General features: G+C 46.9%; 1 protein-coding gene across 3 annotated transcripts in view; it reads left to right on the forward strand.

The window, feature by feature from the left end:
- The first annotated feature begins 352 nt into the window (after positions 1 to 352).
- The window catches only part of ARHGEF9 (Cdc42 guanine nucleotide exchange factor 9), a 371,451-nt gene continuing 358,117 nt past the window's right edge, over positions 353 to 13,686 (forward strand). For 2 of the 3 annotated variants that reach the window (XM_084814164.1, XM_084814167.1), the window contains exon 1: positions 353 to 451. The gene's annotated coding sequence lies outside the window, so the exon portion shown is untranslated. Of the gene's footprint in view, positions 452 to 753; positions 1,284 to 13,686 lie in introns of those variants that run through there. The other variant, XM_084814165.1, reaches the window with a different exon arrangement.

Consider the following 13,686-nt stretch of genomic DNA (forward strand, 5'->3'; position numbering starts at 1 on the left):
GCGTGTCTCCGCAAGCCCGGAGCAACCGCTTGGCTTCCCCGTTCACCCACTTTGCCCCGCGACCTCGATCCGGGTTGTGCGTCACCTTGGCCTGGGAAAAACGTGACAAGCAAAGAGGAGCGGTGGCGGTGGAGGAAATAAACAGAAAGGCGCGCTGGAAAAGTGGATCGGGCTGCGCGCGCGTTCTCGCGTAGAGGCTGCGGAAAGTTTCCTCGCGGGTTGGATTCCCTTCGGCAGGGCAGGGGAACGCGAGAGCGGGTTTGTGGGCGAGTTTGGGGAACGGAGACGACGCGCGGCGCTCCGACGAGGCGGCGGCGCGGCGGCGGAGGGAGAGGGAAGGAAACCGCCTGCCCTGGAATGAGGGCCCAGCCGGCGCCTTCCTCGACACCAGCCCGGCAGGCCGCGCAGGGACCGCGTGCGCTGGAGGCGCCGCCGCGCAAAACTTGACCAGGTAACCAGAAGCGAGCGCGCAAAACGCGCGTCTCTGCCGCGCGCTCGTCTGAACGCGGGAACGGCCGAGCTTTGAAAGCGATCGTGACTTTCTTTCTTTCTTTCTTTCTTTCTCTCTCTCTCTCTCTCTCTCTCTCTCTCTTTCTCTTTCTCTTTCTCTTTCTCTTTCTTTCTTTCTCTCTCTCTCTCTCTCTCTCTCTCTTTCTCTTTCTCTTTCTCTTTCTCTTTCTCTTTTTCTTTCTTTCTTTCTTTCTCTCTCTCTCTCTCTCTCTCTCTCTCTCCCCCCTGTCCTTTTCTTAAATCAAAAGCCACTTTGAGATCTCTTGAGATTTCCAACACCCCCCCCCCGGGGGGGGGTGGTATTTCATAAGGGTTAGATTCTAGAAGAAGAGTCGCTGGCTGAGGATCCTGTGTGCGTTTCCTCGGGAGTCGCACTCCCAGGATCGGGCTGCATTCTATGCACGCGCTTACCTGGGAGGAAGCCGCATTCAACTCCCATGAGATTGGCTTCCTTCCGAGCAAAGGAACCCGTAAACGACACACTGTGGGGAGTTGCAGGGCTAGGTGTGTTTACTCGAAAGTCAGACCTACTGCGTTCCATTGGCCTTGTTCCGGTGTGTGTATGTGAGCATACCCCATCGAACACAGTGGGGCTTTCTCTTGAGTAAACAAACATGCTTATTAGACCGCAGTCCGAAGCACACGCTTGGTAGGAGCGAGCCCCATTTTCTTCGTAGCGAGCAAGCGTGGAGTTATAGTGTTATCTGCTTGGGGTGGGTTTTTCCTTTCCTTTTCAGAGAGCTGAAGGCAGTTTGACAGGACAACTGAATCAGGTTGTGTGTGTCTCCTCCTCCTCCTCCTCCTCCTCCCCCCCTCCCCCTCCCCCCTCCTCTTGCAAATTACCTGGCAGCTGGTTCCGGATAGGCAGACGAACAAAAGAGAGAACTCCTATTCACTTGGTGGAACTTGCTGCCACAGAACGCAGTAATCTCTGCAGGCTTTGAAGGGTTTCAAGAAGGGCTTACACCAGCCTTTCAGATCTGTTGGACTATAACTCCCATCAGCCCCAGCAGCAATGGCCATGGGATTGATAGGAGCACAGGCCAATACATCTGGAAGGATGCTTGCTTTGACGCCGTAGGGGCACTTGGCTTGTTCTTGCCGTTCCTGCGTCTCCCGTGCACGCATTTGTGGGAGTGTGATGCGCTGCGCATGGGGCTGCCTCAGAAAAGTGTCCAGAAACTTCAGCTGGTGCAAAATGGGGCAGCTAGACTGCTGACGATACGTATTGCACCAACTTCACGGGCTCCCAGCTTATTTCTTAGCTCAATTCAAAGTGCTGGTTTCAACCTAAATGGGTTGGGACCTGGGTCTCTGAAAGACGGCCTGTGCCCATGTGAAGCTGCCCGCACTTGGGTCCTTAGGGGAGGCCCCAGTCTGTGTCCTACCACCATCTGAGGTGTAATTTGTGGGCATGCAGTGGCACACAGGCTGTGGTAGTGGCACGTCAACTAGGAGCTCCCTGCTGCAAGATAACCTGTGAACGCCTTCCGTTGATGCTTTGAGATGTTAATTAAAAACCTTTTGGTCAGACACACCTTATGTTAATGTATTCCTGAATTTAATTTGAGATCTCTGCCTGTATGACTGCTGCGCTGTTCTTTTGCTCACCCCTCCCCCATTCTGTGTTGTTATTTTTTATGAGTGTCTCTGCTTTTTATTGGTTTGTTGGAGGTCATGAGCTGCATTGTTTGTTTTTAGTGTAGAGCTGAAAGAAGAGTTGTGAATATTTTAATAATGGCTGATCCTATGCATGTTTACCAAGTAGGGCTTACTCTTGGGTAAGTGTGGATAGCTTTCGGCCTAAATATCTGAGATACCGTAGCTGAACCTGTTGCAATTGAATATAAGTGCTAAAAATGACCAGGTGCTTGAAGTGTCTTTATGCACTGATGCTGCTAAAAGCAATGTTTGCATTGCCCATGTTTATAACAGGGATGGACAAATCAATTAGTTTCACTTTCTCCTGCATTCAGTTCCTTAAAATCTCAAGTACTTTCTCTCCTGAATATGAAGAGCTTTGTGAATGTTGGTAAATTCTGATCAAAAAGGACTTGAAATGAAATTCTCAAATTCAATAGGTGCAGCTTATTCCCACCATGCAGAGGGACATGATGCATCTCCCTACCTACCATATAGCCGTCCAAGGGCATTGGTAACCTCAAGACTGGATTATTGTAATGCTCTCCATGCCAGGCTGCCCTTGAGGCTGGTTTGGAAGATGCTGCTGCAAGTGTAGAATGCTGCAGCGAGGCTGTTGATTGGAGTGCCCTTCCATGTACACATAACAGGTGTGCTGAAAGAGTTGCACTGGCTGCTAGTTTGCTACAGAGCCAATATATTATTATTGACATGGCGAGCCAATGTGGTGTAGTGGTGAGAGTGTTGGACTGGGACCTGGGAGATCAGAGTTCTAGTCCCCACTCGGCTATGGACTGACTTTGGTCCACTCACTGACTCAGCCTAATCTTTCTCACGGGTTTTTTTGTGAGGATAAAATGGAGAGGAAGAGAGCCATGTAAGCTGCCTTGGGTTCCTTGGAGAAAAAAAGGCGGGATATAAACGTAATAAATAAAAAAGAAAATATACAGCCTTAAACAACGTAGGACCAGGTTACCTGAGAGATTGTCTCCCACTCTATAGGTCCTGTTAGACCACTGCAACCTTCAGGGGAGGCTTTGCTGTCCATGACACATCCTGTAGAGTCCCACCTGGCAACAACATGGGCCTTCTTGGTGGTGGTACCCTCCCTCTGGAATGAGCTCTCCTCTGCTATACATCAGGCACGGATGATCATGTGCTTTCAATGATTATTAAAAACTTACTTGTTTACCCTGGCTTCCCCCAACCATTAGCTTGTCTAAATGTTGTTGTGCTTTTATAATGATAATTGTTTTAAAATTTTCTGTAAACTGCTTCGAGATTTTTTAAAAATGGGAGGCGGTATATAGATATTCTTAAATAAATAAAGCTGAAGAACCTGTCAGAAAAAAGAGGTGGCAACGCTAATTCAGCACTAACAAGGTTGAATACGCAGGGATTCAAATGCAGCCTTTAAACAGCAAAGCACTCAATGGACAAATTCGTCAGCTTTGATTTATTCCACATTTATTTATTTTTTTAAATCTCAAGTTGTTTTTGTCCCAAACATGGGGAACTTTGTGAACGTCTCATCCATCTCTACTCGGTAATCATTTTGTAAAGCCTACATACATTAAATTTAAAATAGGTGTCTTCACTTCTCTGTCCTTCTTCATTAACGACATTCAGGTGTATTCAAATCACAACAGAGTCTTGACAGTGCATTCGGCATCCAATTTCTCTATGAAAATGATCACATTTTGTTTTTTTAAAGAGCCTATCACTCAGAGAGAGAACTTTTAACTAATTACTAGGCATGGCGGAGAATTCTGCCACTGATCTCAGTGAGGCCGAATGCCAGTGCATTCGGCCCCCCCAAATCTGTGGCGGAACGAAGACACCCCCCCCCCGTGAAATGGGCCCAGAATGGAGCCTACCTTTGTCAGCCGTTCCAGTGCTCCTCGAATGGCGGCCGCGTCTACAGCCGCCATTCACGTCTTTCGAATGGCCGTGATAGGCTATGTAACTATTTACGTAGCCTATCACGGCTAACGCAGGGATGCCATTTGCGTCCCTCCAGAGGCTGTGATAGGCAACGTAAATATTTACGTAGCCTATCACAGCTAAAAAAGGGAACGCAAATGGCAGCCGCTGTAGCCACCACCATTTGCGTTACCTTTTTTTTTGCCGTGATAGGCTACGTAAATATTTACGTAGCCTATCACGGCCTGGCGTAGGGACGCAAATGGCGTCCCCTACACAGGACGCCATTTGCGTCTGCAGCAGCCCGGCAGCGGCTGGAGGCCCCGCTGTGGGTTGGCCCAACTGGCGGCTCCGCAGCCTGGCCACGAAGCGAAGCCAGCCAGGCAGGATTTCGGGGGGGAGGAGCGGATCGCCTCCCCCCCCCCGTTGAGGATTCCGGGGGGAGGAACGAATCGCCTCCCCCCACCTGTGGAACCTGGCAGAGCCAGGTAAGCGGGGTTTCGTACACCCCTACAGATTACCACAATATGCTCTTAATTTGCATAGGTCAGGTGACAAAAAACATAGAAGTGAATATCCATTAAATGTCTCTTGATTTTTCTGGGATGTGACTAATGATTTTGGACGATGTGGTTACCTGACCCTACTCCCTGCATAACGTATCAGCGCTTTGTGGTTTTGTGCAGTAGGAATATGCCTCTTGGGATCCCTGAAGATGTAGATATTTATATAAATTTGATTTTGCAAACCAACCAGTAAATGTGATTCTTCCTCTTACTTTCTCATAAAAATACGATACGTTCGTACTGACACATAATAATAAATCACACAATAGGCTGTTCGGGTGAACAAGGGCTATAAAATTAGGCTGGCATTGTGAATCTTACATAATAATAGACCACAAGTTCATGATTTTTTTCTGCTTTCTCTTCCTGAACTACTTTGTTGAAGTGGTTGGGAGCGCTTCCATTAGAGAGCTGGAAAGGGTGAAAGTAGTAGATGGGGAAACCTGACAGAGACCACCAAATGCCCTTTAGCCTAAGGAGCTGCAGAGGGGAATATGGTATTATTGCTTTCCCCTGCTTTAGGAAGTCATCAGTGTCTTAGATCAGCCTTCCCCAAGCTGGTGCCCTCCAGATATGTTGGACTACAACTCCCATAATCCCCAGCCTGCATGGCCTTGGCCAGCCAGCATGGGATCAGGTAGGACAGGAGTGTGGAACCTCAGACCTGGGGGGGGGCAAATCTGACCCTCCAGAATGCCCCAAATGGCCACGCCTCCTTCTCTGGCTCCTCCCCCTTTCCCCTGACCACCTATTATTTGTTGGGTTTGTGCAGCCCCCCCCCCCCATTCTAAAAGGTTGAAATGCCTCTCCCAAGGCTTAGTTACTGGCCGTAAGAGCTTTAAGCTAAAGCTCTTACTGTGCCTCGGAAGAGCAGCACAGAGCGGCTGAAAAGGGGGCATTCCTGGGGGCAGGGAGGGGACGGGGAAGCGCCGTTAACGACACTTCCTACGCACTGGCCAGCCTTCCCCCCACCCCACTCCGAGGTGCTCTGGCTAGACAGTAGAAATTGGCCATCTAGCCGCAAACACAGGGCAGCTGGAGCGTGGAGGAGAAGATCCCTTCCACACTCCGCCTACCCTGCATTGGTTAGTCGGTCAGCTCCAGGTTCGCAGGCGGCCGACTATCCCCATAGGATTGCATCCTAAAGCCTTCCACCCACCCCTGTCCCTCCACCAGAAAGGAAACTGACATTTGGGCAATTCAGAGAGACTTCTCAAGGGGCAGTTACTAATCCCCTAGCCAGAACAAGGCAGAAGCAATACAGTGTGCTGAACTTGCAAGCAATAAACTTTTATTTGAAATTTCCAGGCTCCTTTGCTAAATGGAATGTGTTTGTGTGAATATACATACTGGAAGGATCTTGGCCATGGGGGATAGACAGTGTTACAAGTGGGTCCCTGTTTACATCCATGGGTGGCATGTTCTGTTTCACTTCTGAAGGATGCAGAGCCATTTTTCCTGTTATCAATTCCAGTTAAGGCAGTCACCTTGTACATGGGTAGCTAGGTACACACAAATCATGCTAAAATTAGTTGGGTGTGGGCACAGGATTATGGCCTAAAATGAGGGTGAAACACTGTACAGGGCTGATAAAATCAAGGTTTTATATAATAGGATTTAATAAACATAATTCCAAATGAAATCCTGATACTTCATATACAATAGAACAGGAGTAGCAGTTTAGTGCCCTCCTGATGTTTTGGACTACAACTCCCACCAAGCCCAGCCAGCATAGTTGATGGTCAGGGATTAGAGGAGTTCTAGTATTAAATATCTGGAGGTCATTGGAATGCCTACCCCTACAATAGGGTATTTGGAGCACTCATCTACATGATTTCAGTAATCTTTATGTTAACCCTGTAAGGCGGATCAGTATTATCTGCACATTGTGGTTGGCCAGGGCCTGAGGCTGAGAGTGAGTAGTATGCCTAAGGCCACCTAAAATGAATTCATGACCCAGGTAAGATTTTTTTTTTAAAATTGCATGGATGGTTATGTTTTTTGTTGGTTTGCTGGTTGAAGAGTTTTTCTCCCTTAATTTGTAATTGTATGGTTTTTATATTGGACTTGTTTTTTTAATGTTGTGTACTCCACCCTGGGATCCCTTATGGATGAAAGGCGGTTTATACATGTAATAAAACAGCACAGGACTTCAGATTACAGTGAGCACGTGACTCCCTTGTTACAACAGCTGCACTGGCAATTGGTCTGTTTCCAAGCAGAATTTAATGTGCTGGTTATAGCCTATAAAGCCCTATGACTTGGGACCAGGCCACCTGAAATGTCACATTCTCATAGAAATATGAGTCTGCCTGGGTTTTAAGATCTTCAGGGGAGGCCCTTCGCTCGGCCCCACTACCATCAAAGGTGCATGTGGTGGTGACCTGAGAGAGGGCCTTTCCCAGGCTCTGCAACTCCCTGCCAAGGGAGGCCAGGCTGGCACTCTGAGTTGTCCTTCCGCCAGCAGGCAAAAACATTTTAATTCGGGCAGGCCTTTGGCATATAAGCTGGTCTGTTGCTGAATGGGTTCTTTTTTAATTTAATTGGTCAAGTGATAATTTATTTCTTTTATTTTTGTGTTTCTAATTGTGTTTCTAATTTGTTTTTATGTTATGCTTTAATTACGATTTTGTTTTCAGTCTGGATTTTATTATTAGCTCCCTTGAGCATCATTTTTTGGTGGATGGGTGGGATAGTAAAAAAAATAATACTGTATATTGCCTGCAGTTGGATTGTGACATGAATTAACTGAGCATCCTCCAAGGTGTGCATGCTACCCTCTCCTCCTCAGGCTCAGCTGCAAAGAGAAGACCAGAAGCTCTGGCTTCCATTTTAGAGGAACTGGAACTCTGTGTGATAGTGGAACTCTAAACCGTGGTTAATCTGAACTATGGTTGGTTTGAAATGAGCCTGCTTCATAAACCATGGTTAAAACTAACCACAATTTGTCAGGTTTGGACAACAAAACAAGCTGCAGTTAATGATAAGCAGACGCTTCTGAGCAACTCATTGCAGCTGTGCCAGAGGAAGAAGGGGAGAGCAGATGAGCCAGGGAAGTGGGGAGGAAGCTAGGCTCATTTCCATCTCAATAAACTGTGGTTCATCATGACATCTGAACGTAGGCATTGAGCTGGCCAGAGATATAGGTGCTCTTGATAGAAAATCACATGTGTGGTCTGAAACTTTGTTTATTACCACTACATTGATATCCTGGTTTTCCTCCAAGGATCCTGTGGGGGAGACGAATGGCCCTCCCCCTCAAATGGCATTTCTTTTCCTGTGTCTCACAACCTAGTAGGTACAAATATAATTATTTTCTTCTGAATGTGTGTGTTTTTTCTCTCCTTTTAAAATGAAAGGTCTTAGAAAAGCAATGTGTACTAAAATGAGGTAGGTATGTATATGTGTGTGCTAATTTCCCTTGAGGAGGAGTAGATCAGTTTTTCCTCCCAGGGTTTATTGACTGCTGCTTGGAAGGCAGCACCGGTTTTATTTTTAAACGGGCCGGCCTGCAATGCAAATATTAGCCGTAGACAGGGATATGCCAGTTGCTGGCTGCATAAAAACCTGAATGTTCCTTATAGTGAATGAGGTCTATACTTGCTCAGACAGTGGAAGTCTGCTGCTTTTGGAATGTTGGTCACTCCCTTCCCTTGGATGATTAGCTTTGGAGGCAGGAGATGAGAAAAATGCCAGGTTTATCTCCGTAAAACTCATATGACTCCTTCAGCAGGGGAATCTGGCCATGCTGCTCATTGGGTGAAATGAGCACAGTGGGGTTTTTTCATCTTCTTCTGATGTTACTGAAGGGTGGTGGTGAAAGTGGACCAGTCCAGCCCAGTAAATCATGGGCGGGTAAACCGTTTCTGCTTAAGGGCCACATTCTCCTGGATAAAAGCTGTTAGGGGCTGCATGCCATGGGTTGATGGGGCCAGAACCAAAGGTGGGTGGGGTCAGAGTCACCCCCCATTCTCTTACTTATATACACACACACGCGCACACACACACACACACACCCCAATTTCTGCCTTATCTGCCCATTGACTTCTTTTCACCCTTCTCTGTCTGTCTGTCTGTCTGTCTATCTGTCTCTTTTCTCTTTCTCCCCTTCTCTCTCTCTCTCTCTCTCTCTCTCTCCACTTTCTCTCTACCCTCTCTGTTTCCACACTAACCCACACTCAGTGGTTGAGTGTGGATTCTTGTTGAACCATGGATTGTTTGTTGAGCCGTGGGTTAGTGTGTTGTCTGAACCCAGGACATTTTCCTCAAGGTGGCTTGTTAACCATGCAGTGTGGCTTGTTAACCACTCTAAACAACCCAACAACAAACCATGGGTTCTCAAGGTGGCTTGTTCAAGAAAAATAAGCAACACTGCATGGTTAACAAGCAACCATGCAGAAAATGTCCTGGGTTCAGATAACACACTAACTCACAGTTCAACAACAACGCACACTCAACCACTGAGTGTTGGTTGGCTTGTTGTGTGAAGCCAGTCTCTCTCTCTCCCTGTCTCCCTCCCCCCTTTTTCTCTCTTCCATTTTTTCCCTTCCCCATCTGTTTTCCTCCTCAGTGCTAAAGGAAGCCTTAAAAAGAAGCACACAAAATTGCCATGTGAGGGTGATTTTGGGGTAGGTCTCAACATGCAGGGAGGGATACCCCTTCCCTCCCCACTGCATCCCCCCTGAAAATCAACCTATGCAGTAATTATTTTTTTAAGGTTTTCATTGGTACCAATGGAAGCTTTTTAAAAAGCTAACCTGCTGCGTAGGGGGAGCGTGGCCACGGCGGGGAGGTCAGAGCTGGATGGGGAACCTTGTGGGCTGCATCTGGTCCATGGGTCACAGGCTCCCCACCCCTGCAGCAGTGCTTTCCAGATGTGTTAGATTACAGCTTCCATCATCCCCAGCCAGCATGGCCATTGTCCACAGGGAAGGCTGTAGTAGATAATATTGACAGCTCTCCAGGGCAGTGAAATTTTAGGGGCTCATTAGAAAAACCCTCAAAGAAGAGCACAGTTTCTCTTCAACCTGCCTCAGGGACATTTGGGACAACAGTGGTCTAAATCAGGGGTGTTGAAGCCAGTGGAGACTGGTGGCTCTGAAGTCAGTGGGGCGCTGAATCCTCTCTGGGTTTCAGTCAGAACCAGTCAGAACTCTAAAGGAGCTATCCATCCTGGGGTTCCTTCCACACATCACCAAGTGGTTCCTGTACCCGGTTCCCCCCACCTCCATGACTTCCTGCCTTTTGCACATTTCTCCCTCATTCTAAAAGGCTGAAATGCCTTCCCTAAGGCTGCGTTACTGACAGTATGAGCTTTAAGCTAAAAGATGCTGTTATTTTGGGGATTTGGGCCCACCCTCTGGCCTTCGGCCCCCACCACTACTAGAATGTGGCCCCTGGCAGCTTCTCTGAAATGTAATTTGGCCCTTGGGCTGGAAGAAATTCTATTCCCCTGGTCTAATTTGTATATTTGAGAGGCTTTTTTCTAGTTGCAAACTCTTTTCTCTCATTCCATATGAATGGATGGGTTGATCAAGATCGGGGGAGGCACCATGTTAATTGCGAGTTAAGGTTGCAAAAACCTTGAGTTGGCCTGGGTGAAAGTGATGCATATTGGGGCAAAAAAATGAAAAATCTCAACTTCAAGTATAGCCTGATGGGATCTGAGCTAGAGGTGATAGACCAGGAAAGAGATCTTGGGGTTGTGGTGGACAGCTCAATGAAAGTGTCAACCTGATATGTGGCCGCTGTAAAAAAGGCAAACTCCATGTTAGGCATAATTAGAAAAGTAATTGAGAATAAAACTGCCAATATCAGAGTGCCCCTATACAAATCTATGGTGCGACCACACTTACTGTGTACAGTTCTGGTCATCACCCCCCCAAAAAAGGTATTGTAGATCTGGAAAAAGTGCAGAAAAGGGCAACTAAAATGATCAAGGGGCTGGAACATCTCCTCTATGAGGGAAGGTTACAACAGCTGGGATCGTTTAGATTGGAAAAAAGGAGGGTAAGGGGAGACATGATAGGAGTCTACAAAATTATGACGTGTGGTGTGGAGAGTAGGGAGATATTTTTCTCCCTCTCTCAAAATACTAGAACCTGGGGTCATCCTATGAAGCTGATTGGTGGGAGATTCAGGACAGATAAAAGGAAGGACTTCTTCACACAGCACATAGTTAAATTATGGGATTTGCTACCCACAGGATGTAGTGATGGCCACCAATGTGGATGGCTTTAAAAGGCGGTTAGACAAATTCCTGGAGGAAAAGGCTATCAATGGCTACTAGTCTTGACAGCTATGTGCTCCCTCCAGTACCAGAGGCAGAGCCTATGTATGCCAGTTGCTGGGGAACATGGGTGGGAGGGTACTGTTGTGCTCATGCCTTGCTTGTGGGTTCCTGGTCGAGAGCTGGTTGGCCACTGTGTGAACAGAATGCTGGACTAGATGTACCCTTGGTCTGATACTGCATGACTCTTATGTTCTTATGTTCTTAACGTGAGGGTGTTATCAGAGTACCAGTATAATACTTAGCATTGTAATACTGAAGTACCTTTATATAGCAATGGTACAGCTAGTCCATTGTAAAGCTATCTTCTTTAAAAGCGGCAAAGAGCGCTTAAATAGCTGCTCGTTCATTTTTTTTATAACCCTTGCAGAAACCTATATGTGTCAATGTATTGTCCCCTTGTTGCAGTTGGGAGAACTGAGGGTAAGGGTGTTTCCAGACGAAAGGGTCATAGCACTAACAGTTAGAAAGAATTGTGCAGCTATTCTGCCTTTTTTGCCAGTTAGTGATGGGCAAATCTGTCCGTTTGGCTTTCTCCCGCATTCATTTTTTTAAAATCTCAAGTTCTTTTTGTCTTGAATACCTAGAACTTCGTGACTTCGGGAAAATTCTTATCAAAACGGAACTGCAATGCACTTTTCACCCATCCGCACCCCCAGTCACTTGGATGCTCAAAGTGAGCTTCTGATGTTTGTGCTATGATTGGTGGGTAACGAGGTTTTCAAAGTCATTATCTCATCACTCCCCCTGTGTTTTGAAAGTCCCACTAGGAGAGCACCCATCAAAAGAAAATTCTGTGGGCTTTCACATTCATTGTTTGAATGAAAGCACGCACGGATGGCTTTTCCCATTCATTGGGCTGTGAGATCTCCCACCCTGCTACCACCCTATTGTTTTTCTCACAGCTACGCTATGCTCATCTTTCAGGCTCAGCATGTAGGCACTAGGCTGAAATCACCAGGCTGCCTAGGTAAGCCTGGCAAAAAAATAATATCAGAATGGGATGGAGTGTATATTAACCTTGGGAATGAAAATTGTTGATACCAAAGGAGTGGTGTCATTCGTGGGAAATGGTTGAGAATGAAATAGACAGGAAGCCAGCAATGGTCAATATGTGGGCAGAGCTTGGATTACAGAGGTGGAAGAGGACATGCCACCCCACCTTTTGTGATGGCCCTTTAACTACTATTTTTAGAAGGGTGTGTGGGGGCCATGACTTGGCTAAAATTGGGGATCAGAAGGTGGGGCTTCTAGATTTCAGTAAGGAAGAGGTTCTCAAACTGTGGTCTGTGGCCCACTAGTGGTCCACAAAGTTCATTGAGGTGGTTGAAAGTTATGGTGCAACATTAGAGAATATCTGCACTTGGCCCTACACTTGGCTTTTTTCTTTTTTTTTTCCTGACAGAGATCGAGGCTTTTTTTTTTTACAAGGGCCGGATTATCAAATAGGCTAACAAGGCCCTGGTCATGATTTTCATAATACAGCACTGGTGCAGTCTACTAATTTTACCCTTATAAATTACCGGTTGAAGGTGACTTTGCTGTACCTGACCTCAGACTCCAGCTGACAGGCACAAAAAATTGCTCACAAAAGCAGGCATGTCCATTGCATTAGAAATGCAAGACGGATGGTTATTAAAATAGGAGTCATGTATGTGCTTTGATTTGTAGCATAGCAACAACAAAACGTGAATTAATGGGTCTGCTGAGACTCCTAGCAATTTTCAAGGTGTTCATGGGAGGGAAAAGTACTGCATCATCTTTTCCCCCATAATCTAAGCATTGACCCTCTTCCAACAGCTGACTGCCAATTCTCTTTACCTTGGCAGAGGATAGATGTAGGGCAGGGGTGGGCAACTTGTCCCCTCCAGATGTTCTTGGACTGTAGCTCCCATTGGCTATGTTGGCTAGGACAGGTGGGAGTTGTAGTCAAACAAAATCAGGAGGGCTGCAAGTTGCCAGCCTCTGATGTAGGGTTTGAGCTTGGTATGGAGTTCATTTTGTTTGATCACACCGAGACTCCATCTGCTGCAGCATCCTCAGTCGTGTCCGACTCTTCGTGACCCCATGGACCATAGCACGCCAGGCCTTCCTGTCCTGCGCTCTCTCCCGGAGCGTGCTCAAGTTCATATTCATTGCATCGGTGATGCTATCTAGCCATCTCATCCTCTGCCATCCCCTTCTCCTTTTGCCTTCAGTCTTTCCCAGCATCAGGGTCTTTTCCAGAGAGTTTTCTCTTCGCATTAGGTGGCCAAAATATTTGAGCTTCAGCTTCAGTATCTGTCCTTCCAATGAGCACTCAGGGTTGATTTCCTTTAGGATGGACTGATTTGACCTCCTTGCAGTCCAGGGGACTCGTAAGAGTCTTCTCCAGCACCACAGTTCGAAAGCATCAATTCTTCGGCGCTCAGCCTTCCTTATAGTCCAGCTCTCACAGCCATACATTACTACTGGGAAAACCATAGCTTTGATTAGACGGACCTTTGTCGGCAAGGTGATGTCTCTGCTTCTTACTATGCTGTGTAGGTTTGCCATAGCTTTCCTCCCAAGGAGCAAGCGTCTTTGAATTTCATGGCTACAGTCACCGTCTGCGGTGATCTTGGAGCCCAAGAAAATAAAATCTGTCACAGCTTCCATTTCTTCCCCTTCTATATGCCAGGAAGTGATGGGGCCAGATGCCATGATCTTAGTTTTTTTAATGTTGAGTTTCAAACCAGCTTTTGCACTCTCCTCTTTCACCCTCAACAAGAGGCTCTT

This window comes from Heloderma suspectum, chromosome 9, assembly GCF_057233095.1.
Source record: "Heloderma suspectum isolate Gila_16-S chromosome 9, 16-S_ref, whole genome shotgun sequence".
NCBI classification, from domain to species: domain Eukaryota; kingdom Metazoa; phylum Chordata; class Lepidosauria; order Squamata; family Helodermatidae; genus Heloderma; species Heloderma suspectum.